A 27,113-nucleotide genomic window follows, 5' to 3' on the forward strand; every position below is an offset into this window, starting at 1 on the left:
TATGCAAAGGTCCCACTTGCGCATGTAAAAGTGGTCTTCTCTTGGTCTTGTGGGTCAATTGGAATTTGAAAATACCCCGAGAAACCATCGAGAAAACAATAGTATAGATGACCAGAAAGCCTTCCTAACATTTGATCAATAAATGGTAACAGGAAGTGATCCTTAGATGTAGCATCATTAAGCTTTTTGTAGTCGATGCAAACGCACCACCCGATTGTTGTTCTTGTTGGAATTAACTCGTTATCGTCATTGTTAACCACCGTCATCCCTCCTTTCTTCGGTACCACTTGTACGGGACTTACCCATGGGCTATCAGAGACTGTGTAAATGATCCCAACATCTAATAGTTTAACCACCTCCGTTTTCACCACTTCTTGTATATTTGGGTTAAGTCTTCTTTGGCGTTGAACTACAGGCTTAGCTCCATCTTCTAGATTAATCTTATGACAACAATATCCTGGACTTGTCCCTTTGATATCGGTTATCTTCCATGATATGGCTTTCTTTTTCATGTTTAGCTAGATCAGAAGCTATAATTACTGGTTTTTGTTGGCCATGTTCACGAAATGCATACTCCAAATGATTGGGTAGAATTTTCAGTTCAAATTTTGTGTTTTGTATGCTGAACACATCGAGTCCAATGAGTGGACTCGTCGAGTCCCATGCAAAATTCGTGACTGATCGAGTTTTTTCAAATGGACTCGGCGAGTCAGTGGATGCTACTCGGCGAGGCGGACTTTCAACCCTTCTGATTAATTCATTATATTTTGCTTCCTCAAGCAATCTCTTTATCTCCATCAGGTCTCTTTCACCATCAAATTCATCTTCAAAGGTAACGGTGGACTTGTTTGGCTTATCTTCTTTCCATTCTTCCATTAATTCTTCCAACATATCAACCGATAGTGCCATGTCATCACTATACCTTGCATGCTTCATTGCTTGATCAACTCCAAATGTAACTGAATCGTCTCCCACCTGGAGGGTAAGCTTAGAATCTCACATGTCTACTATAGCACTCGCGGTGCTGAGGAAGGGTCTTCCAAGTATGATCGGGAGTTGAGGGTCCGCTTCCATGTCTAGTACTATGAAGTCCACGGGGAACACAACTTATCAATTTTCATTAATAGATCTTCGCATATTCCCCTTGGAAATGTGACAGTTTTATTTGCTAAGTGAATTGCAATTCGAATTGGCCTTGGCTCTGGATGATTTAATTTCTTGAAGAATTAATATGGCATGAGATTAACATTTGCCCCCGAATCAGCCAATGCATGTATAGTTGCTAAATTTCCGAATTGACAAGGTAATGTCAAACTTCCCGGATCACCCTTTTTCTTAGGTAATTTGTTCAACATGGTAGCTGAAAAATTTTCATTTAAGACCACTTTATTCACCTCTTCCATCTTCTTTCTATTCGTAAGAAGATCCTTTAGGAATGTGGCATATTTAGGCATTTATGCCACCACCTTGATGAATGGCATATTAATTTGAAGGGCATTTATGTGTTCCAGGAACTTTTGGTAATCAAAATGCCTGGTCAATGGTGTTTCCTTTTTGGTGAAATTTTACATTGGTTCCATTGTATGATGGTGGTGGTGAGTCTAAGAGGTATAATGTTCAAAATGCCTGGTCAATGGTGTTTCCTTTTTGGTGAAATTTTACGTTGGTTCCATTGTATGATGGTGGTGGTGAGTCTAAGAGGTATAAAAGATGGAGATTGAATTATAATATAATTGCAGTAGTGACTTAGTATGTGATACATGTACAAATGGAGGATGTGATAAAATATAGGATCGTTAGATATCCTAAAAAGATAGAAAGTTAGGTTAATAAAATATTTAAGAAATGTTTTTCTCAAAGGAAAAGATTCTTAAAAGTTACCTAGAATCAAAAACTCTAAAAACTTTTGGAATTAAAGTGTGTGTGAGACTTTACAAATTCCAAAACTTGAGGGCATGTTTTTGAACTATTAAAAAACCTTTGGATTTTCATAACTTATGAGTTTAATATATTTTTTATGAAAAACTTTTCAAGTTCCATAACTTAAGGACAAGTTATGGAAGACGTAAAAAACATTTTATGATGACATTAAAATTAGAAACTCTTCCATTTTCACAACCTATGAGTTTTAATGATACTTTTAATGAAAAAACTCTTCATTTTCGATAACTTGAGGACAAGTTATGGAGTTCATAAAAACCATTATGGTCAAATTACCAATTAACACAATAATCAAGTAATTTTTCTATGAATAAGATCAAACTCATAACTGAAGATAATTCATATCAACAATTTTTAAGAACTTAGCTAATCACTTAAACTAAAACAAGTCTTGAAATTTTGACAATTATTATTTATTTGGATGAGAACCATAACATTAAAATAAAGTTTTATGAACAAAAACACTTTATGGTAATGATTCTAATCCAAAACTGGCCAAAAAACTAATTTTTTTCACTGAACAATCACCACCTCATGGTAAACTTACAGATTCCAAAAAAATAAATTTTCTTGCAAATAACATCAAGTATAATTGAAAACAAGCCTAGGCTCTGATACCACTGATGGGTTTTGAGAATTCTAACACTCCTATGGTATACATGCAACCCTATAAACCTTGGATCTATGTTTTCCCTATTATACATGCAAATATTTGATATTCCAAGGTTTCATCCTAACTAGCATAATATGAAGCAACTATATTGCAAGAAACTAATTAGATGACATACCTTTTGATGTAGCTTGAAGTCTTGAACTTTAAGAGCTTAGCCACAATAGTGTGGAAGCCTCAAGTGGAATCATAAATCACTAAAAGCTCCTTGGAAATCTTGAGAGAATAGTAAGCACATTAGAAATTGGCCCGCTCTTGTTTACTCACACACTAGTGCCATTTCATGTGCCAAAGACCTCTTTATATAGTATGGAGGATTAGGGTTTCATCCATGTAAACCCTAATAACCATGAGCTTTCATTTCCTTAGGATCCATGGGTTAAAAACTCCATGGACTATCCATGCAAGCTTAGCCCAACTTAAATGAACTTGGCCCATACTATATATAAGAGTCCATATTTAATTAGTTCATTTGATAACTAAATTAATTCTCAATTAATTCTTGATCAATACTAATTAAATAATATGATTCCATATGAATATCTTAGAACTTATAATATATTAATATAAATCATAAACATACTATTCTCAAAAGACTATCCATATAAAATGTTCCAGTGAAGTGCAACCCAAATGGACCATGCTACTCTCGGGTTGAATACATACCAATAATAGTTATGGGCTTAGACATGTAATCCAACATAGTGGTCAACCTTACTTTTAATAATTGAAATGCTTCATGACATTCTTTAGAGAAATTGAATGGAGCTTCCTTCAAAAGAAGTTGAGTCAAAGGCCTGGTGATCTTTGAAAAGTCTTTAATGAAGAGATGATAAAATCTTGCATGGCCAATAAATCTCCTTACCCCTTTTACATGTGTTAGAGGTGGTAACTTAGCTATTGTGTCAACTTTTGATCTATCTACCTTGATCCCCAACCTTGACACCTTGTGTCCTAATACAATCCCTTCCTTTACCATGAATTTACACTTTTCCCAATTTAGTACTAAGTTTGTCTTCTCGCATCGTGCTAGCATTAGATATAAGTTAGATAAGCAATCTTCGAAAGAGGATACAAAAACCGAGAAGTCATCCATGAAAACCTCCATAAATTTCTCGATCATGTCATGGAAGACAACGATCATGCACCTTTGGAATGTAGTAGGTGCATTGCATAACCCAAAAGGTATGCATCTGTATGCAAAGGTCCCACTTGCGCATGTAAAAGTGGTCTTCTCTTGGTCTTGTGGGTCAATTGGAATTTGAAAATACCCCGAGAAACCATCGAGAAAACAATAGTATAGATGACCAGAAAGCCTTCCTAACATTTGATCAATAAATGGTAACAGGAAGTGATCCTTAGATGTAGCATCATTAAGCTTTTTGTAGTCGATGCAAACGCACCACCCGATTATTGTTCTTGTTGGAATTAACTCGTTATCGTCATTGTTAACCACCGTCATCCCTCCTTTCTTCGGTACCACTTGTACGGGACTTACCCATGGGCTATCAGAGACTGTGTAAATGATCCCAACATCTAATAGTTTAACCACCTCCGTTTTCACCACTTCTTGTATATTTGGGTTAAGTCTTCTTTGGCGTTGAACTACAGGCTTAGCTCCATCTTCTAGATTAATCTTATGACAACAATATCCTGGACTTGTCCCTTTGATATCGGTTATCTTCCATGATATGGCTTTCTTTTTCATGTTTAGCTAGATCAGAAGCTATAATTACTGGTTTTTGTTGGCCATGTTCACGAAATGCATACTCCAAATGATTGGGTAGAATTTTCAGTTCAAATTTTGTGTTTTGTATGCTGAACACATCGAGTCCAATGAGTGGACTCGTCGAGTCCCATGCAAAATTCGTGACTGATCGAGTTTTTTCAAATGGACTCGGCGAGTCAGTGGATGCTACTCGGCGAGGCGGACTTTCAACCCTTCTGATTAATTCATTATATTTTGCTTCCTCAAGCAATCTCTTTATCTCCATCAGGTCTCTTTCACCATCAAATTCATCTTCAAAGGTAACGGTGGACTTGTTTGGCTTATCTTCTTTCCATTCTTCCATTAATTCTTCCAACATATCAACCGATAGTGCCATGTCATCACTATACCTTGCATGCTTCATTGCTTGATCAACTCCAAATGTAACTGAATCGTCTCCCACCTGGAGGGTAAGCTTAGAATCTCACATGTCTACTATAGCACTCGCGGTGCTGAGGAAGGGTCTTCCAAGTATGATCGGGAGTTGAGGGTCCGCTTCCATGTCTAGTACTATGAAGTCCACGGGGAACACAACTTATCAATTTTCATTAATAGATCTTCGCATATTCCCCTTGGAAATGTGACAGTTTTATTTGCTAAGTGAATTGCAATTCGAATTGGCCTTGGCTCTGGATGATTTAATTTCTTGAAGAATTAATATGGCATGAGATTAACATTTGCCCCCGAATCAGCCAATGCATGTATAGTTGCTAAATTTCCGAATTGACAAGGTAATGTCAAACTTCCCGGATCACCCTTTTTCTTAGGTAATTTGTTCAACATGGTAGCTGAAAAATTTTCATTTAAGACCACTTTATTCACCTCTTCCATCTTCTTTCTATTCGTAAGAAGATCCTTTAGGAATGTGGCATATTTAGGCATTTATGCCACCACCTTGATGAATGGCATATTAATTTGAAGGGCATTTATGTGTTCCAGGAACTTTTGGTAATCAAAATGCCTGGTCAATGGTGTTTCCTTTTTGGTGAAATTTTACATTGGTTCCATTGTATGATGGTGGTGGTGAGTCTAAGAGGTATAATGTTCAAAATGCCTGGTCAATGGTGTTTCCTTTTTGGTGAAATTTTACGTTGGTTCCATTGTATGATGGTGGTGGTGAGTCTAAGAGGTATAAAAGATGGAGATTGAATTATAATATAACTGCAGTAGTGACTTAGTATGTGATACATGTACAAATGGAGGATGTGATAAAATATAGGATCGTTAGATATCCTAAAAAGATAGAAAGTTAGGTTAATAAAATATTTAAGAAATGTTTTTCTCAAAGGAAAAGATTCTTAAAAGTTACCTAGAATCAAAAACTCTAAAAACTTTTGGAATTAAAGTGTGTGTGAGACTTTACAAATTCCAAAACTTGAGGGCATGTTTTTGAACTATTAAAAAACCTTTGGATTTTCATAACTTATGAGTTTAATATATTTTTTATGAAAAACTTTTCAAGTTCCATAACTTAAGGACAAGTTATGGAAGACGTAAAAAACATTTTATGATGACATTAAAATTAGAAACTCTTCCATTTTCACAACCTATGAGTTTTAATGATACTTTTAATGAAAAAACTCTTCATTTTCGATAACTTGAGGACAAGTTATGGAGTTCATAAAAACCATTATGGTCAAATTACCAATTAACACAATAATCAAGTAATTTTTCTATGAATAAGATCAAACTCATAACTGAAGATAATTCATATCAACAATTTTTAAGAACTTAGCTAATCACTTAAACTAAAACAAGTCTTGAAATTTTGACAATTATTATTTATTTGGATGAGAACCATAACATTAAAATAAAGTTTTATGAACAAAAACACTTTATGGTAATGATTCTAATCCAAAACTGGCCAAAAAACTAATTTTTTTCACTGAACAATCACCACCTCATGGTAAACTTACAGATTCCAAAAAAATAAATTTTCTTGCAAATAACATCAAGTATAATTGAAAACAAGCCTAGGCTCTGATACCACTGATGGGTTTTGAGAATTCTAACACTCCTATGGTATACATGCAACCCTATAAACCTTGGATCTATGTTTTCCCTATTATACATGCAAATATTTGATATTCCAAGGTTTCATCCTAACTAGCATAATATGAAGCAACTATATTGCAAGAAACTAATTAGATGACATACCTTTTGATGTAGCTTGAAGTCTTGAACTTTAAGAGCTTAGCCACAATAGTGTGGAAGCCTCAAGTGGAATCATAAATCACTAAAAGCTCCTTGGAAATCTTGAGAGAATAGTAAGCACATTAGAAATTGGCCCGCTCTTGTTTACTCACACACTAGTGCCATTTCATGTGCCAAAGACCTCTTTATATAGTATGGAGGATTAGGGTTTCATCCATGTAAACCCTAATAACCATGAGCTTTCATTTCCTTAGGATCCATGGGTTAAAAACTCCATGGACTATCCATGCAAGCTTAGCCCAACTTAAATGAACTTGGCCCATACTATATATAAGAGTCCATATTTAATTAGTTCATTTGATAACTAAATTAATTCTCAATTAATTCTTGATCAATACTAATTAAATAATATGATTCCATATGAATATCTTAGAACTTATAATATATTAATATAAATCATAAACATACTATTCTCAAAAGACTATCCATATAAAATGTTCCAGTGAAGTGCAACCCAAATGGACCATGCTACTCTCGGGTTGAATACATACCAATAATAGTTATGGGCTTAGACATGTAATCCAACATAGTGGTCAACCTTACTTTTAATAATTGAAATGCTTCATGACATTCTTTAGAGAAATTGAATGGAGCTTCCTTCAAAAGAAGTTGAGTCAAAGGCCTGGTGATCTTTGAAAAGTCTTTAATGAAGAGATGATAAAATCTTGCATGGCCAATAAATCTCCTTACCCCTTTTACATGTGTTAGAGGTGGTAACTTAGCTATTGTGTCAACTTTTGATCTATCTACCTTGATCCCCAACCTTGACACCTTGTGTCCTAATACAATCCCTTCCTTTACCATGAATTTACACTTTTCCCAATTTAGTACTAAGTTTGTCTTCTCGCATCGTGCTAGCATTAGATATAAGTTAGATAAGCAATCTTCGAAAGAGGATACAAAAACCGAGAAGTCATCCATGAAAACCTCCATAAATTTCTCGATCATGTCATGGAAGACAACGATCATGCACCTTTGGAATGTAGTAGGTGCATTGCATAACCCAAAAGGTATGCATCTGTATGCAAAGGTCCCACTTGCGCATGTAAAAGTGGTCTTCTCTTGGTCTTGTGGGTCAATTGGAATTTGAAAATACCCCGAGAAACCATCGAGAAAACAATAGTATAGATGACCAGAAAGCCTTCCTAACATTTGATCAATAAATGGTAACAGGAAGTGATCCTTAGATGTAGCATCATTAAGCTTTTTGTAGTCGATGCAAACGCACCACCCGATTATTGTTCTTGTTGGAATTAACTCGTTATCGTCATTGTTAACCACCGTCATCCCTCCTTTCTTCGGTACCACTTGTACGGGACTTACCCATGGGCTATCAGAGACTGTGTAAATGATCCCAACATCTAATAGTTTAACCACCTCCGTTTTCACCACTTCTTGTATATTTGGGTTAAGTCTTCTTTGGCGTTGAACTACAGGCTTAGCTCCATCTTCTAGATTAATCTTATGACAACAATATCCTGGACTTGTCCCTTTGATATCGGTTATCTTCCATGATATGGCTTTCTTTTTCATGTTTAGCTAGATCAGAAGCTATAATTACTGGTTTTTGTTGGCCATGTTCACGAAATGCATACTCCAAATGATTGGGTAGAATTTTCAGTTCAAATTTTGTGTTTTGTATGCTGAACACATCGAGTCCAATGAGTGGACTCGTCGAGTCCCATGCAAAATTCGTGACTGATCGAGTTTTTTCAAATGGACTCGGCGAGTCAGTGGATGCTACTCGGCGAGGCGGACTTTCAACCCTTCTGATTAATTCATTATATTTTGCTTCCTCAAGCAATCTCTTTATCTCCATCAGGTCTCTTTCACCATCAAATTCATCTTCAAAGGTAACGGTGGACTTGTTTGGCTTATCTTCTTTCCATTCTTCCATTAATTCTTCCAACATATCAACCGATAGTGCCATGTCATCACTATACCTTGCATGCTTCATTGCTTGATCAACTCCAAATGTAACTGAATCGTCTCCCACCTGGAGGGTAAGCTTAGAATCTCACATGTCTACTATAGCACTCGCGGTGCTGAGGAAGGGTCTTCCAAGTATGATCGGGAGTTGAGGGTCCGCTTCCATGTCTAGTACTATGAAGTCCACGGGGAACACAACTTATCAATTTTCATTAATAGATCTTCGCATATTCCCCTTGGAAATGTGACAATTTTATTTGCTAAGTGAATTGCCATTCGAATTGGCCTTGGCTCTGGATGATTTAATTTCTTGAAGAATTAATATGGCATGAGATTAACATTTGCCCCCGAATCAGCCAATGCATGTATAGTTGCTAAATTTCCGAATTGACAAGGTAATGTCAAACTTCCCGGATCACCCTTTTTCTTAGGTAATTTGTTCAACATGGTAGCTGAAAAATTTTCATTTAAGACCACTTTATTCACCTCTTCCATCTTCTTTCTATTCGTAAGAAGATCCTTTAGGAATGTGGCATATTTAGGCATTTATGCCACCACCTTGATGAATGGCATATTAATTTGAAGGGCCTTTATGTGTTCCAGGAACTTTTGGTAATCAAAATGCCTGGTCAATGGTGTTTCCTTTTTGGTGAAATTTTACATTGGTTCCATTGTATGATGGTGGTGGTGAGTCTAAGAGGTATAATGTTCAAAATGCCTGGTCAATGGTGTTTCCTTTTTGGTGAAATTTTACGTTGGTTCCATTGTATGATGGTGGTGGTGAGTCTAAGAGGTATAAAAGATGGAGATTGAATTATAATATAACTGCAGTAGTGACTTAGTATGTGATACATGTACAAATGGAGGATGTGATAAAATATAGGATCGTTAGATATCCTAAAAAGATAGAAAGTTAGGTTAATAAAATATTTAAGAAATGTTTTTCTCAAAGGAAAAGATTCTTAAAAGTTACCTAGAATAAAAAACTCTAAAAACTTTTGAGTTCACGGACATTACGTTAAAGTTTTCAAAACCTCATGTATTACTAGGAGGTCGTGAGATGGAAGCCTACACTCCCAGAAGAAGCAGCATATGGAGAAAGCAACTAGAAAACCCCTGTAGTTTATCGTTCATGTCTATCTGTTATGAAACCTTCCTGTAATAAGAACCCTAGAAATCCAATGTAACGTTTATCTATAAATAAAATAGATGTTTTACTATATAAAGATTACGGTTAATCAACTCACGATTAATACTTCAAGATGTAAATTCAAGATCTACACAATTGGGTTTAGGGTTTAGGTTTAGGGTTTGGGGTTTAGGGTTTTGGTTTAGGGTTTAGGGTTTAGGGTTTAGGTTTAGGGTTTAGGGTTTAGGGTTTAGGGTTTCGGGTTTAGGGTTAGGGTTTAGGGTTTATGGTTTAGGGTTTAGGTTTAGGTTTTAGTAATGTTCACTAGGGTGAAGTAATAAACGATAATGGACGAAAGAAAACAGAGATGATAAAACGATAATGAAAGAAAGAAATGTTATGGAGGAGGATATATTTACCAAGTGAAACCAAACCGGGTATATTTAGCAAGTTAAAACGACATACAGGCAAAAGTATGTTTTCTCCCAATCTTTTTTAATCTCTACTAGGAAAATGGTATGTTCTACCTCAACAGTCACACTGCCGACTATGAACTGATAAAAATGAAGACTCAAGGTCGTGTTAAATGTACAATTTTCCTTGGTGAGTCTTATTGCATTTAATTCTAGTTGGTCAATTAAAGGTTTAGATGTGAATTAGTTTGTAACCATGCTGATCGACGGCTGAATACTTGACGACCTTCTGGCATCATAAAATAGTGAGGTGACATTTTGTCACCCCTTGGCCTTACCGGCTGGGACTGTAGCTAGAAGTCGGGGTGTGGGAGTGTCTGTCTCGTATAGATCTATACACATGATGCCCGCTCTCCCTCCAGGATACTCTGGTTACAAAGTGATACAACGATGTATTGTTGTATCATGAAGTAGTATTTCACATTTAAACTATCGTATCCTAGTGTTTGTATAGTAAGTCATAGTGTAGTTGATTACCAAAAGTTCCTGGAACACATAAAGGCCCTTCAAATTAATATGTCATTCATCAAGGTGGTTGCATAAATTCCTAAATATGCCAAATTCCTGGAAACACCATTGACCATGCATTTTGAACATTTTTCTCATCGTAGATTCTAGTTGAAAGGCCTTTATGTGTTCCAGGAACTTTTGGTAATCAACATCATGCTTTTCTTGTCTAGCTCGAGCTGGAAATGGCAATGGAGGCTGATACGGTTTAATATGAGGCTTATTTTTCTGTTCAGGTGCGGGACTCGTCGAGTCCATATCTGAGACTCGGCGAGTCGGATCAGGAAATTGCGATTTTTCAGTTTCTGCTTCTTCCTCTTGCACCAACTTAGGATCTTCATTCTGAATAGGGGCCAGAGGAGTTATAATCTTCCCACTCCTAGTTGTCACGATGTTTATATGCGCGCCTTTAAGATTATTTTCGGCATTACTAGGAAGTCCACCCGGTCGTCTCTCATTTATTTGTAATGAAAGTTGGCCCAGCTGTTTTTCAATATTGAGAATGGAAGCTTGCAGAGTCCTAAGTAATGTTGCTTGGTCTTTCATCATGATTTGGTGCTCCTTCATTAAGTTTTTATGCTCCTTAATTGCAACATCGGTATCGTTGTGCCTTTTCTCGGATGCAGCTGCAAATCTCATAAGCATATTTTCAAAGTCTGACTTCTTTTCTTGTACCGGTTCCTCTTTTTGATAAAAACCTCTTCCTTTTTGCATATATTTTTCCTCCTTTGCCTTCTTGTACTCTTCATAAGGTAGCCATTCTTTCTTGGGTTTGCGCCAATCATCATCAAATCTATCGCCAGTTGGATAACACACTTGACCTCTTCGGTTCCCGTTCTCGTCAAGGTCACAGTCTTTAGTAAGGTGGGGCCCTCTACAGTTTTCACAACCCACTCTAATGGGATGGATGGAATGGTCCATCTTAGTCATTTTTCTATCCATGCTTTTTAATTTTTCCATCATTGCAGCCATGTCATCTGAAATAGCTTTCACCATTCCTCTAGTTGAGTAATTTCTTGGGGTATGATATTCTCTAGAGTGTTTAGAGAATTCTTCAATTAACTCTTTTATCACCGGGGGTGGCTTCTTTGAGAGTGGTCCTTGCGACTCAAGGAGCTGCCTAGTGATTACATTCACTCCATCATAGAAAATGGAGACTTCTTGTTGACTGTCTAGATCATGGTGTCGGCAGTTCCTTAGTAGGCCTTTGTATCTATCTCATGCCTCATAAAGTGACTCTCCAGCTTGTTGCTCAAAATTGGCTATGGCTGTGACAACCCAAAATTTCTATCTTGTGAAGCCAATCAATTCAATCAAAAGTCAGACTTGTTTCTGTTATCTTTTAGCATTGTTAAGTGTCTGTTTGAGTGTTCTAAGCCTAGTACATTCAAGGATTGTGTCTTAGGATGTGTTAACTGAAGTTCATTTTGTTGCATTCAAATCGGAAACTCCATTACAATGAGTTTATGGCTGCAAACTAGAGTTTATGGCTGTAAACTCTTGGCAACCGTGAACCTTCCCCTATATAATATACTTCCTATATAATATACTTCCTTCATTATTTCTTCACTTCTCACATCTTCACGTCAAGAACACTCATTTCTCTGTCAAGTATCATCAAGAACACTTCCTTTTCTCTTCAAATTTGTAAGTGATTCTTCCATTGTTTCTTGATATCCTTCTTGATCTTGTGAAATCCTTTGATTTCATCCATGAAGTCATCACTTTTGGTTTAGATATTCAAGATCATCATCTTTCACCAAGAACACACACACTTGTTCTCGGTGGCCGTGAACCCCTAGGCTTCCAAATCGTAAGTATCCTTTCCATATTCTTTTTACCCATTAGAAACTCTTGAAGCCTCATGAAATAAACACCCTTTTAGCATGAATCAAGAACCAAAATGCATGAACTTCAAGAGTTTACTTCCGTAAACCCTTCTTGGAGCCGTAAACCTTCTTAGTTCATGAGGTGGTCGTGAACCCTTAAAGTCATGGCCAAAAACCCTTCAAGTTCATGTGTTAGCCGTAAGCTTCTTGGCCATGAACACTCTTTGGGCCATAAACCCATTGGCCGAGCACCCCTTGGCCGTGAACACATCCTTGTGTGGCTGTGAACACCCTTTATACAATCATATGTGATTGTAACACTTCATTCCAAGTGTTTCCTATTCCCTAAGGTTGTTCCCCTACATGATTAGTTGTTATATACACTAATTATATACATATATGTGTCATTATATGCTTCATAGGATCCGTTTGTGCTCAAGACATCACTTGGCATACTTAGTATCCTATATCGATCTTTCATTCGAATCACTCACTACAGGTGAGTTCATACCCCTAAACTTATCTTTTAAATGATTTTAAATGCTTTTATGAGGGGGGAGGGGGGATACAAGTAGAAAACATTATAGTTATAGTATCAATCACATGTGATTTATAACTATCAAATAAGAGGATTTCTTATACTTCAAAACTGTGTTATCAAACAAACTGTTTCAAATCATTTCATAAACAGACATCAAGTCATCAAAAATCATTAAAATGGTTACAACTCTTTTATATAAACTCTTTATTGTTTTAAAAAACTCTTTTAAAGTTATATATTGTCAAAATCATGTCTATATAGATATAGTTATATAAATAAGGTTGAAAGGGGTTTGGACTGATAACTCGCTTTATTTCTTGTTCTTTGTTTGGTTATGGACTTAGGGTATCAGTTGTTTGTCCGAGTGTTGTTTAAATCTTAGTTATATATTTTGTATATGTATATAGATATAAAAGCTCTTCTAATCAGTTCAATACCTTTGGGTAGCAAAGGTGTACAAACATGATCAGTCATTCAAACAACAATACTAGTAAACTATAATAGGTATAGTTTAGAGGATTACTATTCGCTATTTGTAGAACAATGAAACTTACAAGAGTCAGTTCATACATGAGTCAGTTCAAACATACTACTATACACTAGAACAGAAGGAACATACTATACACTAGAACAGAAGGAACATACTATACACTAGAACAGAAGGAACATACTACACTAACACAAGAACAATATAACATTAATGTGAGCCGCTACTTCATGGCATGACAATATACTGTTGTGTCACATTTTGTAGCCAGTCTCCTGGAGGGAGAGTGTGAGTTTGTGTATAGATCTATACGGGATGGACCATCCTACACCTTGCTGCTAGCTACAGTGGGACCTGCAGGTCTACGGGTGACGAATGGCATTCCATTTTGACGTTTTAATCGTCGTGTTTTACTAGTCAATCAAGTATGGTTATAATCTCATCACATTTTACCTTAATTAAACAATTGGTTTAAGGTAGTTAGTACAAAGGTAGTTACAATATACAATACTACTGTACATCTTCATTTTCCCATTACATTCATATAGTGATCTTCTCACATAAACGAAAATGCAAACTAGTTTATGGTAATAATAGTCATACTTGGGAAAAATACTCACGTTCACAAAAGAACAAACATACAGAATAGTTGGGTCTTGGTAGAAGACTACATTTCATTATAAGTAGAAAATATAGCATTTCAAGGAGATACAAACATTTACATCAAACTCTTAAAAACATTTACATCAAACTCTTACAGACATTTACATCAAACACTTTCATCAAACACATACAAACATTGACACTAAAATACTTATGAACTCACCAGCTTAAATGCTGATCTACTCTTTCAAACTAACTTGTATTCTCAGGACACCAGTACACAGGTACGATAGACCTGGTTTTTGCGAAGACGGAGCACATTCGAGACTCGTCTTTTATTTTGATTCCTATTTTGGTGTTTTTCAAACTATACACAAAACACACATGTATAACCTATACTATTAATGCAATGGATTATGTTGTTGTTTTACTATTGTGCATTTTATAAGATTGTACATGACGTCCTCCGCCCCTGAATATTTCTGCCGTTCTGGTTTGGGAGTGTGAGAATGGCTTTCTTCAATTTTGCTATTTTTAAGGGAGGGCAGAATTGATCAATAAAGTCTTTACGCATTTTATCCCAAGCAGTGACGGATCCTGGAGAGAGTGATTTCAACCAATCTTTTGCGGCTCCTTTAAATTTGACCGGTAACATACAAAGCAAAATAGTATCGCGAGTCACATTTGGAACATTGAAGTAGTCAGCTATGTCATTGACCTTGTCTAGATGCTTGTATGTGTCTTTGTGATCTTTTTCCGAAGAATGGGATTTCCTTAAGTTGGGCAAGTATGTAACCTTTAAGTTTAAAGTTGGCAGTTGCAGGAATCGCGGGTTGCACAAGTCCTGGGTCGGTATCGTCACGCATCCTTTTCTTCCATTCACCCATGGGAACTTCATCAATGTTAGCCATGGTGTTAGTGGGTTCGCCTTCAAATTCGCTTTCTTTTTCGGATTCAAAGTCGTAATCGATTTCTTTTGGAATTGGATTTTCTTCAAAGTTTTCAAACGTGCTTTCCTCGCTCTTTTGACTGCTAGACTCTCCCATTTTCTTGATTTTCTTCTTCCCAAAGACTGATGATCTAAGGTCCTTGAAAGTTGATTTCCTTGGCGGGTTAGCGTCTTCAACGGCTTTGTATTTGTTCTTTATAAGAGTGGATTCCGGATCTTCATACGGAGGAACCAGAGGTGTAATTGAACCTCGGGTCATGTAATTAATTCCTGCAATCAAAAGAAGAAAAACGCGTGAAAAGAACAAAAATGAAATATAAACGAAACTGGAAATCTGCCTTGGACTCGTTGAGTACCTGCAAGTGGACTCGACAAGTTCAAGGGTAAAACAGAAAAAAATATAAAAAAATCCTAAAAACAGAAAAACTTAATAGTTAAAACTATTAACTAGATTACTAAAGTAGTAACTTTGTGCAAGATAAATCTCACACAAAGAATCGATAACACTAGCAATTATAATTAAATTTTGAACCGTTCCTCGACAACAGTGCCAAAAACTTGTTGTGTCTAGCATCACGTAAAACAATCCCAATCCAACCCAGCCATTATGCCAAGACAGCAACACATGCATTTGTGTCTAAAATTTTTCCTAAGGACCCCCCTCAATTCTAAATACTAACAATCCTCATAAACACTCACCCACTTCTTTTGAACAATGATCATTTTATGCACCCCTCCGAATCCATCCGCAGAAAACTGATGGGTTTCGAGCATTCTAACACTCCAATGGTGTACATGTAACCCTATAAACCTTGAATCTATGTTTTCTCAAAGATATATGCAAATTTGTTTTTTCAAGGTTTACTTCCTAACTAACATGGCATGGGGAATATGTAATATAAAAACTAGTATAAGTACATACCTTTCTTGTTGCCTGGATTCCTTGAAGACTTTGAGAGCCTATCACCCAAATGTTGTGCCTCAATGCTTCACACAACACTACAAGACTTGGAATAACTTGAGATAATACACTTGCACTCAAAAATCGGTTATGCCCTCTTGGAACTCACTAGTAGTCTGATTTTTCTAGCTATATGGCTCCTTTTATAGTGTTGTCACAATTAGGGTTTGCACATGAATGCCCTTAATTGTCACGACTCTTCATTTCTAATGATCCATGGGTTTGTAACTCCCATGAACTATCCATGGAGCTCCAAATTGTTATAACCTAACTCCATAAACCATGGATCATAAATCCACCATAAAAGATTAGATGATTGTCATAAGCAACCCTATATATTTAATTAGTCTCATTTTGATTACCAAATTAATTCTAAATTAATACTTGATCAACACTAATTAAACAATATTATTATTAATATATTAGAACTTATAATATATTAATAATCACAAGTGTCCTTTCTCTCATTTAGTCTATCCAAGTATTGCAATCTCATGCAACCCAAATGGACCATGCCGGGTCGGGTCAAGTACATACCAAATAAAGTTATGGACTTAGACACTATATTTGCAAATATGACTTCAGGATCCGACTAGCAGTCATAGCTCTTTCAAAGTCTCTCGGAACTGAGATGATAATGATATGCCATTTAAGATAAGTGATCATATAATCCTCTGCTCTCAAGATATTAGCCGGACAAACACATGGAACGTGGTCTTACTTATTGTCTTGCATTTCTTTCTCGATCTCTGATTTGTTTCGACATAGAACTAAATTGAACACATCAATTAGGTTCTGACTGGGCCCGGTACATAAGTCAAAACCAAATCATCGAGGGGCCCATATATCGCTTCTATTTCTAGAAGGAACAGATAAACATCGACTCATATGCTTGCACTGACTACTTGTTGAATTATGCACAAAAGCACGTTTCATAACATCGAGTTAGCAATGCATTTTCGTACAATCAATGGATAACCAACTCATAGTCAACAACTCATATCTCTAGGTCTGAAGATTTATATGATATTACCATCTCATGATCACTCGAGATAAATTCCATGAAGTGATGTAAGTGAGCGTGGGTTGAATCCAATACTCAGGACTTATGAGCACTCATTAATGTTGTAGCAACCATTGCTATGTCTAATGCACCTTAGACAAATCTTACAAGCCAAATTCATGACAATCTTGATTCATATCTACTTCCGACATATGACCGACTGTGGAGAGTTTGAATAAAATAATTATTCTGGAAGTCAAAACATGCAAAATTGAAACCATAGTAAACGATCAACATAAGATAGTAACACTTTACTCATAAATAAATAACAACTTTTATTTAATCATCAAAATGTCAATTACATTTTACAAGTTTCAGAAATCTAATTATTGAAACTAATATCCTCTTTCAGCCCAATGCGCCTCGCATGCTGTAAATGCTTAACCCTACTCAGTCCCTTTGTGAGGGGATCTACTGGGTTCTCATCTGATGATACCCTCTTTGCCACGAGGAGTCCTTCTTCTATTCAATGTCTGACGAAATGGTATTTTCTGTCAATGTACTTAGATCTCCCGTGATCTCTTGGTTCCTTAGCCAAAGCAACCACACTTTTGCTGTCACAGAAAATTTCCATTGGCTCCTTTATAGCTGGTACAACTCCAAGGTCTCCGATGAAGTTCTTTAGCCATATCGCCTCCTTTGCTGCTTCACTCGCTGCTATGTACTCTGATTCACAAGTAGAATCAGCTACTGTCTCCTGCTTGGAACTTTTCCAAGTAATAGGACCATTTAGGATAAACACCCAGCCTGACTAAGAGCGGAAATTATCCCTATTAGTCTGAAAGCTAGCATTGCTATATCCTTCCACTCTTAAGTCATCATTGTCACCGAGGATAAGGACCCAGTCCTTAGTCCTCCGCGGATACTTGAGAATGCTCTTTACCATAGTCCAGTGAGCCTTGGCAGGGTTCCCTTGGTATCTACTGACCATGCTCAAAGCAAAGGCCACATCAGGGCGAGTACAAGTCATAGCATACATGATAGAGCCCACAGCGGAAGCATATGGTATATGACTCATCTTTACTATCCCAGCCTCTGTACTCGAACTCTGAGTCTTACTCAGCTTGGCATTACTCTGGATAGGTAATTCCTCATTCTTGGATTCTTTCATGTTGAACCTCTTCCGCACCTTATCCAAGTAGGTACTTTGACTAAGTCCAATTAGTCTCTTACTCATGTCTCTCATTATCCTTATCCCTAGGATATAGGCAGCTTCTCCAAGATCCTTCACAACGAAACACTTCCCAAGCCAGGACTTAACCTCCTGCAAGGTTGGGATGTCATTTCTATGAGTAGTATGTCATCCACATACAACACCAGAAAGCTGACTATGCTCCCACTAGCCCTAACATATACACAGGACTCATCTTCATTCCTCGAAAAGCCAAACTCTTTGACTTTCTCATCGAAGCAAAGATTCCATCTACGAGATGCTTGTTTCAATCCATAACTGGATTTCTCAAGCTTACACACCTTATTAGGGTACTTTGCATTGATAAAACCCTTTGGCTGAGCCATGTAAACATCCTTAACCAACTTTCCATTAAGGAAAGCGGTTTTGACATCCATTTGCCATATTTCATAATCATGAAATGCAGCTATGGCCAGCAAAACTCTATAGACTTAATCTTTGCTACTGGTGAAACTGTCTCATCATAGTCAACTCCCAGAGTTTGAGTAAAGCCCTTTGCCACCAGTCTTGCTTTGTAGGTGTGTACTTTCCCATCCATGCCAGTCTTCTTTATGAAGATCCATTTGCACCCAACTGCCTTACGACCTGGTACATTGTCAACCAAGTTCCACACTTGATTGTCATACATGGACTGAATCTCGTTGTCTATAGCCTCCTTCCATTTAGCAGACTCAGGGCCTGCCATGGCTTCCCTATCATTATTAGGTTAATCAAAATCTATTAGTGTACTATCACTAATAAATATATCACCTTCAGTGGTGATGTGATAACCATAATAAAACTCAAGTGTGTTCCTTACCCTAGTGGAACACCTCGGAGGTACGGACTCATCTATCATCTCAACATGAGTTTCCTTCTCAGGTTGGTCGATAGTGTTTGAGGTTTCTTCACCATTTGACTCTTGAAGCTCTTCAAGGTCAACTTGTCTCCCACTAGTTCCTTGGCTTATGAATTCTCTCTCACGAAAGACTCCCCTTCTTGCTACAAATACCACATTTTCACTAGGCCTGTAGAAGAGGTAACTAAAGGATCTTTGTGGATAGCCGATGAAAATACACCTCTCACTTCGAGGTTCAAGCTTGTCATGAGACTCGCGCCTCACAAAAGCTTCGCAACCCCAAATTTTGATGTGGTTAAGATTAGGAACTTTCCCAGTCCACATCTCGTGAGGTGTTTTGGAAACCTTCTTAGTAAGGACTAGATTGAGGATATGGGCGGCAGTCTCTAAGGCATACCCCCAGAATGAGATTGGTAACGAAGCTCGACTCATCATGGAATGAACCATGTCCAATAAGGTCCGATTGCGCCTCTCGGCAACACCATTTAGCTGTGGTGTCCTAGGAGGTGTCAATTGTGAGACTCTCCCACATTCCTTAAGATAGTCAAGGAACTCAATACTAAGATACTCACCTCCCCGATCAGATCAGAGCATCTTAATTTTCCAGCCCAACTGATTGTCGACTTCCTGCTTAAACTCTTTAAATTTTCAAAGGTTTCTGACTTATGGTTGATTAAGTAGATATATCCATATCTGCTATAATTATCAGTAAAAATCACATAGTACCGATTAGCATCCCTTGTGGCTGATTTGAAGGGTCCACACACATCTGTGTGTATGAGGTCCAACAAACCCTCACCCCTCTCACAAGTACCAGTGAAGGGTGACTTTGTCATTTTTCCAAGTAAACAAGACTCGCAACTAGCATCCGACTTTAGGTCAAATGATTCCAAAACTCCAGCCTTCTGGAGTTGGCCTATGCGCTTCTTGTTAACATGTCCATGACGACAATGCCACAAGGATGCTTTATCTAAGCTCATTGAAGAATCAATATGATATACATTATTTCCTAAGTTGTCTACAATTGACACAATTTCATATACACCATCACAAGGTAATGCTTTAAAATAAAACACATCATCATAAAAGGCATCAATAGCACCAATTTTATTATCAAATGAAAAGGTGAAACCTTGTTTGTACAAACTATGAAGGGAAATAATATTTCTCACCATTTCTGACGAGTAACAACATTTATTCAGATCTAAAGTTAAACCATTATTAAGCAATAAAGAATAAACTCTAATCTTGGTCACATGTGATGCTTTCCTATTGCTCCTGATTAGGTTTATCTTCCCGTGCTCCACTTCTTCACTACTTCTTAGGCCCTGCAAATCAGTACAAATGTGAATACCACAACCTGTATCATGCACCCAAGAGTTAGTATTCAATGAGTTACTAGATAATATAGTATAAATACCTGCATGGGTGGGTTTAACTTTCCCATCCTTCACATCCTACAAGTACTTGGGGCAGCTTTGCTTCCAGTGCCCCTTTTCGTGGTAGTAGAAGCACTGTGCTTCCTTTGGGTTTGAAGAAGGAGGAATGAGACCTTTCTTAGTCCCATTTAAAGAGGATCCATCAAGGGACTTTCCCTTGGTACCCTTCGATGGGGTCATCCTCTTCTTCCCCTTTCCCTGCCCAATTGCTAGAATAGGGGTTGCTGTAGGAGTAGGAGTAGAAGTAACAACCGACTTACCTTTAAGGCCACTTTCAGCAGTCCTTAAAAGTCCTTGAAGTTTGCTAAGTGTGACCTCCTCCTTGTTCATATGATAAATCATATGAAACTGATCATAACTTGGAGGTAAGGATTGGAGAATGATATCAATCGCCAAGTCCTCAGGGAAGTCAACATTGAGCTTCAATAGCCAGTCCACAAACCTTTACATTTTCTGCAAGTGACCGGTGATGGGTTCACCATCCTTCATCCTGGCCGTTATCATGGAAAAGATGATTTCATACCTCTCTTGACGCACGCTCTGATGGTACCTATGCATCAGATCCAGGTGCATCTCAAAGGTGTAGAAATCTTCATAGGATTTCTGGAGTTTGGGAGTCATGGTAGCCAACATGATGCATGACACTTTGGTAGCATCCCTCTCATGTGTAGTATACTCCGCAACCTCCTTAGGAGTAGCACTGGACTCATTGATAACCTAAAGCTCCTTATCAAGGACATCTTCCTTGTTCTCATAGCGGGTAATCATCCTGATGTTTCTAATCCATTCATTGAAGTTAGACCCATCAAAGGTGACTTTCTTACACAGGTTCATGAGGGAAAAGGAGCATGTAGGGTTTGAGCCAGTAGTAGTGTTGGAAGACATCTGAAGTAAAGAAGGACAAGTTTAATTAGATGAAGAATCCTTAATAAGTCACCCAAATGAAATATTAAGGCTAGGACCCCACAAACTATTTCATAACTTGGAAGAGGGATGTCGTAATCCAAGCTATGAAATATTTGAAGGTAGGTAAATGACGATTTACCAATTTCCACCATTATAAATGAAATAAATTATTAAGTTTTAATTAGATTTGAAACTCCTAGATCTTTTGAGATACATTGAACTTTCAATGGCATGTTTGAATCTTGATTGTGCCCTCTCATGTTTGTGATTGGGATGCCAAGGATCACAAACAAGGTGTGAATAACCATGCAAATTGACTTGGTACCCTTAATTTTAACAACTAATCGATGTGCCGGTTAACCACACGCGCTCCACCAATCTATGATAAAACTTAATTCACCCTTTGCCACTCTTATTAGTCCTTGTTAGTGTGTCGGTTAACCACACACGCTCCACTAACGACTTAGTAAGGTACAAAGTGTAATTTCATAGGTTAGCACCTATTTCACATTTTCCTTAAGTAACTAAGATTGGGAATTAATAAAGGTTTAGTTACTTTATAATTTCATTATACTTTTAATGAGGATTAAGGTCCTATCCTACCCGTTCAGCTAACGACCCTCCACCAATCAAGGAAGCGGTGGGAGAGAGTGGACACCCATTCAGCTGCCATTTTATAGGCAACAACCTTATTTCCCCCTTATAGACCGGCTTCGTGAATGAGGCCTACTTGCGGTAAAACTGGCCTATTCTTATACATATATATAATGATTAAACTTTTAATGTCATAGAAGTATAAGGGTTGAATTTTAAACTTTTAAAATTCCAAGGATCTATATGGAATTAAAGTATTAATGTGTGAGACTTTACAAATTCCAAAACTTAAGGGCAAGTTTTTGAAACTATTTCAAGACTCTTCAATTTGTAACTTATGAGTTTTAATGGTTCATAAAGTTGAAGACTCTTCATTTTATGAAACCTCCTATTCTTTAACGACAACTTTTAAAGAAGTGACTTTTGGTTATCCATAACTTGAGGACAAGTTATGAACACTCCTGTGGCGTACATACAACCTTGAATCTATGTTTTCTCTAATATATATGCAAATTTGTTTTTTCATGGTTTACTTCCTAACTAGCATGGCATGGGGAATATGTAATATAAAAACTAGTAGAAGTACATACCTTTATTGTTGCTTGGATTCCTTGAAGACTTTGTGAGCCTAGCACCCCAAATGTTATGCCTCAAATGCTTCACACAACACTACAAGACTTGGAATAACTTAAGAGAATACACTTGCACTCAAAAATCGGTTATGCCCTCATAGAACTCACTAGTAGTCCGATTTTGCTAGCTATAAGGCTCCTTTTATAGTGTTGTCACAATTAGGGTATACACATGAATGCCCTTAATTGTCATGACTCTTCATTTCTAATGATCCATGGGTTTGTACCTCCCATGAACTATCAATGGAGCTCCAAATGGTTATAACCCAACTCCATAAACCATGGATCATAAATCCACCATAAAAGATTAGATGATTGTCATAATCAACCCCATATATTTAATTAGTCGCATTTGATCACCAAATTAATTCTAAATTAATACTTAATCAACACTAATTAAATAATACTATTATTAGTATATTAGAACTTATAATATATTAATAATCACAAGTGTCCTTTCTCTCATTTAGTCTATCCAAGTATTGCAATGCCATGCAACCCAAATGGACCATGTCGGGTCGGGTCAAGTACATACCAAATAAAGTTATGGACTTAGACACTATATCCAACAAAAACTTCCTAACGTTATGGTATTTTTGGTCCAAAAACCCAAGCATACATAATCTAGAAAATTAGAACTTTTTTCGATACCATTATGGAGCTCTTTGGAATTCTTCACTTCTTTGATAATTTGATCTTGATTTTTTTAAATTCACCACCTTTTTATTATTAGTATCTTCAACTTTTGAACTTCTTTAGACTTTTGATCTTTTGATCTTCATACTTTGATTGCTCCCAAAATTCTTCTAATTATTTCTTGTAATTCTCTCTCTCTCTCTCTCTCTCTCTCTCTCTCTCTCTCTTTTTCATTTATCTCACTTTTTTTCACTCAATACCTACATGCTTTAGCAAGGGAGCTCAACTTCAACCTTTATTGGTTAAAGTATTAGTCTTCCTGGATACATTTCAAGTACCCGATGCTAAACATATTGCATCTCTCAAACTAAGCAAGGTTGTCTTTTTGTCCCATGATTTCACTAGAATAAAAGGGGCCACAAATGCACTAAAACGTATATAGACTCAACTTAACATTTGGGGTTCTCAAGGAATCATCAAACACAATACTAGCATGGAATCCTAATTGCTTCACCAAAATTTTCTAAACTAATCCTAGCAATTTTAATGCAAAAATTTCAAAATTATACCTAAATTAGGATTCTAATGTAACTAATATGATCAACCCCTACTCCACACTTAATTTATGCAATGCCCTCATTGCATATTATGCATGATAAAGAAAATGACAAACTAAAGAGGGAATTAGAACAAACTCCCCTGGGATAGTAGTCGCGAGGTTGATGCTCTTCGTTTGAAGCTCCTCTAGTTGAGTCATTTATTGGGTTATGATATCCTTAGAGTGTTTAGAGAATTCTTCAATTAGCTCTTTTATTACCGGGGATGGCTTCTTTATGAGTGGTCCTTGCAAATCAAGGAGCTACCTAGTGGTTACATTCACTCCTTCATAGAAAATGGAGACTTCTTGTTAACTGTTTAGATCATGGTGTGGGCAGTTCCGTAGTAGGCCTTTGTATCTCTCCCATTCCTCATAAAGTGACTCTCCAACTTGTTACTCAAAATTGGCTATGGCTTTCTTCAATTTCGCTATTTTTGTGGGAGGGCAGAATTGATCAATAAATTCTTTAGGCATTTTAGCCCTAGTAGTGATGGATCTTGGAGGGATTGATTTCAACCAATCTTTCGCGGCTCCCTTAAATGTGATCGGTAACATACGAAGCAAAACAGTATCACGAGTCACATTAGAAACATTGAAGTAGTCGGCTATGTCACTGACCTCGTCTAGATGCTTGTATGCGTCTTCATGATCTTTTCCGAAGAATGGGATTTCCTTAAGTTGGGCAAGTATGTGGCCTTAAGTTCAAAGTTGGCAGTTGCAGGAATCATGGGTTGCACGAGTCCTAGGCCGGTATTGTCACACATCTTTTTCTTTCATTCACCCATGGGAACTTCATCGATGTTAGCCATGGTGTTATCATGATTCGCCTTCAAAGTCGCTTTCTTCTTCGGATTCAGAGTCGTAATCGGTTTCTTTTGGAATTGGACTTTCTTCAAAATTTTCAAACGTGCTTTCCTTGCTCTTTTGACTGCTAGACTCTCCCGTTTTCTTGCTTTTCTTCTTCCCAAAGACTGATCTAAGGTCCTTGAAAGGTGATTTCCTTGGCGGGTTAGCATCTTCAACGACTTTGTCTTTGTTCTTTCTAAGAGCGGATTTCGGATCTTCGTACGGTGGAACCAGAGGTGTATTTGAACCTTGGGTCATGTAATTCCTACAATCAAAACAAGAAAAATGCGTAAAAATAACAAAAATCAAATAAAACCGAAACTGGAAATCTACCTTGGACTCGCCGAGTAGCTGCGAGTCGACTCGACGAGTTCGAGGGTAAAACAAAAAAAAAATATAACAAAATCCTAAAAACAGAAGAACTTAATAATTTAACCTATTAACTAGATTACCAAACCAGTAAATTTGCACAAGATAAATCTCCCACAAAGGATCGATAACACTAGCAATTAGAATTAATTTTTAAACCGTTCCCCGACAACGGCACCAAAAACTTGATGTGTATATAAATGCATTAGTTTTACTCCTACTCTTAAGATATAATTTAGATACACAAAGGCAGTGGACCTGTCAATTGGTGGTATAGTTGAATAAGCAGGGTATCGAACACAGTGAACGGTAATTAAACTAATGACTATAATTAACAAAAACAAGTAATAAAAGTAAAAGGTTTTCTCTAGTTTTGCAAGACTAGAAACTTAAACAATTAACTAATATGTTAATTAAGTAACTAAGAACTAAAGCAAGTAAAAACCAACTAAATTCAGTGATAAAAAGACTTATGTTTAGGTTCGATTCATTTACTCCTATGGTTGATTTTAAGGCAAGTGCAATGGATTAATTGTTATTGGCTACCGATTAAAGTGATTAGGTTCACATTCGCAATTACCAATCCTTAGAAAACAGATTAATTTAAGCAGTGATCAAGTGATTAAACTAATGAATTTCCTAGTTTATTTGTTCTGTTTAAATAAGACTTGTAGTTAGCTAATCAAATTACTAATTCAACTAACCTCTTGTTGATGGTTTATCACACAAGATCACACATTAATTTACCCATTTTCTAGTTAACCCTAGTTTCACGTTCGCTATTCCTAGGCACATAACAATGTTTTCACATAAATCTTATGAGATAAGCAATTAAGAGATGTTCATGCAGCTTAATTACTTGTTAATTAACAGAAAATAGTTGTTGTTAATGCATAAGGTTCTTTAACAAACTTAATAAAACTAAACTCACCAATAAACAATTAATCCAACCATAAATCAACACATAGTCATAAATCTCTCTACCCTAAACAGAAGATATAAGGTTTTAGCTCATAATTATAGTAGAAAGTAACTCAAAAACAAGATCTAGTAGTTCACACATGGTTCAAACAAGAGATAAAGTAAAGAGTAAACTTAGAGTGCCTTTAATCTCCTTAAAATTGAAGGTTAGGGTTTTCTGCACGAATTCCAAAGCTCCAGCTGCACCTTTAGTCACAAATTAATCCCCAAGGGTTCTAGAGAGAGGTTTGGTTTCGGTAATTGGCTTCTATTTATAATGTTCAGAAAACAGGGGCTACTCGCCGAGTCCCCTATTAAAAATTTGTATACGGCAAGGATTTGTATTTGCTTCGTGAACATTCGTGTGGACTCGTCGAGTAGACATCCAACTCGCCGTTTCCTTCAGGATTTTAACTCTTTGTCTTCTTTCTTCAATTCCCGAGTTCCCGATTGCATTTCCCGCTTCCTTTTGCTTTCGAGCAGATCTTTTAGACTGAAAATACAATTTAAACATAATTAATTACCTTTTGTCCATCAATTGCAATAAATTAGCCAAAAAGTAATGAAATTCTAATCGAAATATATAGCTAAATATGCACATATCAACCACACTTTCATTTCAAAATAACCATTTAATTTTCAAAGGTATAATTATCTTACAAGAAAAATGAGTCAAAGTTCATGTAAATATATTCATGCTGTTGTGAGACATTCTTTCACCATACCTGCCTAGTGTACACCTTAAGTCCTGCATTATAATCAGAGTATCCTTGAGGGAGAGTGAGATAGTTGTGTATAGATCTATACGAGATTCACAACGCCACACCGCAACTGTTCGCTGCAATTAGATCGGCAAGTATAGGGTGACAAAAGTCTACCAATTTCGACACCTGAAGAACGTCGTTCATGCACATCAGTCATATTAAGCATGGTTGTAATAAGTCACATAGGGATTAACAAAACGATTTGGTTTATGAAGTAACTTACACTTCAGTAGTTTTATAAAAAGATATAACTACATACTATTTTTCAGTACAAC

This window comes from Lactuca sativa, chromosome 5 (assembly GCF_002870075.4).
Source record: "Lactuca sativa cultivar Salinas chromosome 5, Lsat_Salinas_v11, whole genome shotgun sequence".
NCBI classification, from domain to species: domain Eukaryota; kingdom Viridiplantae; phylum Streptophyta; class Magnoliopsida; order Asterales; family Asteraceae; genus Lactuca; species Lactuca sativa.